At 42.3% G+C, this 4222-nt stretch overlaps 1 non-coding gene across 1 annotated transcript; it reads right to left on the bottom strand.

Annotated features, from left to right (window-relative positions):
* Nucleotides 1–2581: 2581 nt before the first annotated feature.
* On the bottom strand, nt 2582–2654 carry TRNAG-CCC (transfer RNA glycine (anticodon CCC)). Its single transcript has one exon. It is a non-coding gene; the product is annotated as a tRNA-Gly (tRNA).
* Nucleotides 2655–4222: the final 1568 nt, after the last annotated feature.

Raw genomic sequence — 4222 nt, 5'->3', positions numbered from 1 at the left:
ATTCTGGGAATGAGAACCCCAGCCTGGCTCTTGGGGCTTGGAGAAATTTACAGGGATCCTCCCTGGAGCCCCTTCTCTGTACCAGCTTCTCTCCCAGCTGGGCATGGGGGCAACACATATGCATAAGACAAGCTTCAGCTTTTCAAGATCTTGTTGCAGACAGTAGAGCTGCCCAATAGGCATGAAGGGCAAGTCACAGTTATAATTTAAAAATTTCTAGCAGCCATATTTTTAAAAGTACAAAGAAATAGGCAAAATTCATTTTACGATATTTTACATTCCCCTGTTTGGGGAGGGGTATCTCCATTGTGGTTGATTTTCGTTATTTGGCATGCTCCTAAAAGTCGTAAGCTGAACTAAGAGGTAGACAGACAGAAGTGTCTGCCCCCTCCCTACTCCCTGCTACTCAGCTCCTAGTCCAGCAGTCTTTATACTCTGTTTTGGTCCATTCCCTTAGTGGTTTCTGGTTAATTTTTCCTGTCCTCATCCTATCCTTTTTCAAAAATGAGCAGATATGCTTTTAAAGAATGACCTGGAGGGATGGGATGGGGGAGGGGAGAGAAAATAGGGAGGGAGGGGATGTTTGTTTAATTGTGGCTGATTTGCCTTGCTGTATGCCAGAAATCTGGACAACATTGTAGAAATTTAAAAAAAAATTCCTTCCTTTCCTATTGGAAGGGTCCACACTAAAGGTAATCTTTGGCACTTGGCTAATTCTGACTTAAAAGTACATCCTGGAAATCTCTCCATATTGGAATGCAAAAATGTCTCATTCTTCTTTTTTTTTTTTTTTGGCCGTGCTTCTCAGCTTGCGGGATCTTAGTTCCCCTGACCAGGGATTAAGCCTGGGCCCACAGCTGTGAAAGCTCAAAGTCCTAACCACTGGATCACCAGGGAATTCCCAAAGATTTCTTATTCTTAATTGCAGCTTCAGAGCCCTTCATTATATGGATACGCCAGACTTATCTCAACCGTTTTGTGTGTTAGGTGTTCTAACATTTTGCAATTACAAACAATGTTCATGATTTTAAATACAAGTTGTGCAGCCTCCACCCCCACTCCTCCAACACCAAACAATTTTCTGACTCCAGCTGAATGTCTTGCAATTCAACTCAATTCTGACACTGCCTACGGGGAGATAGCATCAGATCCCACAGATTAAGGGCTTAGTCCCACAAGACTGTCGCCCCTCCCAAGCCCCCACATCGGATACTAATAGCAAGTCCAGAACTGTTACCTGTGCTTCTGATGGCGCGGCTGTAGAGTCGAGGTTCCAACAACCCCTTATGTTGGATTAATTTGCTAGAGCGGGTCACCAAACTCAGAGAAACATTTTTCGTACTAGATGACTGACGTACTGTAAAAGATATAACTTGGGAACAGCAGATAGAAAGAGATTCACTGGCCAGTGTATGGGGGCAGGGCAGGGGAGCTCTGATGCTCTCCAACCTCTGAGTGCGTCACTCTCCCTGAATCTCCATGTGCTCACCAGCTCAGAAGCTCTATATTCTCTTTTTAGACTAAGCCTTTGAAATGTGTGTATTTTAACACATTTAGCACATCTCTCTTTGGACTCTTAACTTTTCATTGGAATGACTTGAGTTTTACTTATATTGCCTGAAACTTGCTGTAGAAAGAGTGGATTCACAACCCGGATTATTTCAAACATCCTTACAAATTTTCCAACAGCTGAATTGAATATCGCTTTTATAATTTCTATTTAAATTAATTAAAACAAAAAAATGTGATCCATCAGTAGTACTGGCTACATTTCAGGTGCTCACCAGTGACACCTGAGCAGTGGTTACTACATTGGATGGTGCGGGTCTGTAATAAAGAGGCTGTAAGATGAGCCCCTCTCTGCCTGGCAGGAGTAGGGGGCAGGTGAGGGGAAGGAGAAGGAGGAGAATGGTCCAGCAGTCTGGGCATAGCGAGACATGCAACAGGGCAGGAAGGCCCACAGGTGGAGTCTCAGTCACTCACAGAAGGGAAAGGGCGGGGAGCTGGTGAGAGCTGGCTGCAGCAGAGCTGCTTTGAGGAACCCCGCTATCCCATGGGCTCGTCTGGAACCACTGCGAGCCTGCTTCCAGATGAGAATGCGTGACTGAAGCTCCTTTTTGATTTCCTTTCTTTTGGCCAACTGGGTATCTCCTCATAATTGAAGCCGGAGCTGTTATTTGTTAAGAATATCAGATATTTTACACATCCTGATTGCACTTGTTTTCATCTTTGCAATAACCCTCAGGGAAGAATTATTATTTGCATTTCCCAATAGGGAAACTGAGGCTAATGGAAGTTCAGTTAATGCCCCCAGGTTTAGCCAGGTTTGAATGTAGGTGGGTCTTACTCCAAAGCCTGTGCTCTGTCTTTTAATTCATTTTCTCATTCATTTATTCACTCTCAGAGGTGAGGAAGGCAGACAAATGTCCTGCTTGCAAGGAGTTTTTGTTCTTTCTTCTTCTCTTTTTTTAAAAAAATATTTATCTACTTATTTTTAATTTGGCTTCTCTGGGTGTTAATTGCAGCATGCAGGATCTTTAGTTGCAGCACTTGAACTCTTAGTTATAGCATGTGGATCTAGTTCCCTGACCAGGGATCGAACCTGGGCCCCCTGCATTGGGAGTTCAGAGTCTTATCCACCGGACCACCAAGGAAGCCCCTGGAGCTGTCTTTATAACAAGAGAGGTATACAGGCATAAATAAGAAACAGTTACAAATGTGGCATTTATATAGAGATAAATTTTTATGAAGATAAAAATGGTTGGGGTGGGGGATATTTTAGACTAGGTAATTCAGGGAAGCCTCTCTAAGGGGTTGGCATTTGAGTTGACACATAAATGAGAAATTGTAGTCAGCCCACAGGAAGATCTGAGCGAAGGGATTCTTCATCCTCTCCAGATAACCTGAAAGTCCTACTCATGTACAAAGGCTCTGTTTTCAGTCTGATCACCTATTCTCATATAATCATGGAAAGCAAGGAGTCAGGGTCGGAAGTAGATTTAGCTGGCATTTAATCCCATAAAATATCTAATTTCTGTGCAAGGCTTTGCTGTTTATAATTGTCAAATGATATTCAGAAAGGCCTTGCGAGGTAGGAAAGCATGTACGTTTGCCCCAATTTTTCAGCTAACAAATAGGTAAAGAGAGATTTTGTCCCTTTCAGGGCAGTTTTTTGCTCTTAAATTCCTTACCCACTGAGCAAGGTCTGTGCTAGTTTATTAAGTCTGGCACATGGTAGAAACCCAATGGCTGTTTGCTGAATAGGAACCTGGAGATTTTAAACTTCTTCCCGGTTGTCCAGGATCCTGTAATGCACGCTTCCCTTCCACCTACAGAATGAGTCTACATTCTGAGGGAGTAACTTGCTTTCGAAATCTGGTTCCTCTCTCTCCTTTACCAAAATTACCTTATCCATGCTCAGTTTTACCAGAACTTGAAGTGAGAGTCGTTAAACTGAAAAATAATATATTTATGTATTCAAAGTTTCTTCCTTCGCCAAAAAATTTAAGATGGTTTAAAACGTAAGTTTCTTAGACAGTAATGAGATTAAAGTAAATATACTGGATAGGGGAAAAAAACCTACTTGAATAGGAGCAAATAATGACAAATTATATATATGATAAGGTGTTAATGTCCAAAATGTATGAAAGACCCAGACAACTTAATAGCAAAAAAATCAAAATCAGATTACAGAATAGGCAGAGCATTTGAATAGATGTTTTTCTAAAGAAGACAGACAAATGGCCAACAGGCACTTGCAAAGATGTTCAACCTCCTTAATTATCAGGAAAATGAAAATCAAAAGCACAATGAGATACCACCTGTCAGAATGACTTACCAAAAAGACAACAAATAACAAGTGCTGGAAAGGATGTGGAGAGAAGGGAACCTTTGTGCACTGTTCGTGGGAATGTAAATTGGCACAGCCACTATGGAAAACAGTATGGAGAGTTCCTCAAAAGAGTAAAAACAGAACTGAACAGAGCTGTACCTGATCCAGCAATTCCACTTTTGGGTTTTCCACTCTCATACTAGCTCACATCCAGCCTTTAGCAGTTTTTTGGCTCTTTTAGCTGCTTGTACGCTGCCTGAGTTCCCAGGTGGCGCTAGTGGTAAAGAACCCACCTGCCAATGCAGGAGATGCAGGAGACATGCGTTCGTTTCCTGGATCGGGAAGATCTCCTGGAGGAAGGCATGGCAACCCATTCCAGTATTCATGCCT

The sequence above is a fragment of the Bubalus kerabau genome, chromosome 14, assembly GCF_029407905.1.
Source record: "Bubalus kerabau isolate K-KA32 ecotype Philippines breed swamp buffalo chromosome 14, PCC_UOA_SB_1v2, whole genome shotgun sequence".
In the NCBI taxonomy this organism is placed as follows: Eukaryota; Metazoa; Chordata; class Mammalia; order Artiodactyla; family Bovidae; genus Bubalus; species Bubalus kerabau.
The sequence above is the reverse complement of the archived record's forward strand: the minus strand, read 5'-3'. Positions and strand labels throughout refer to the sequence as shown.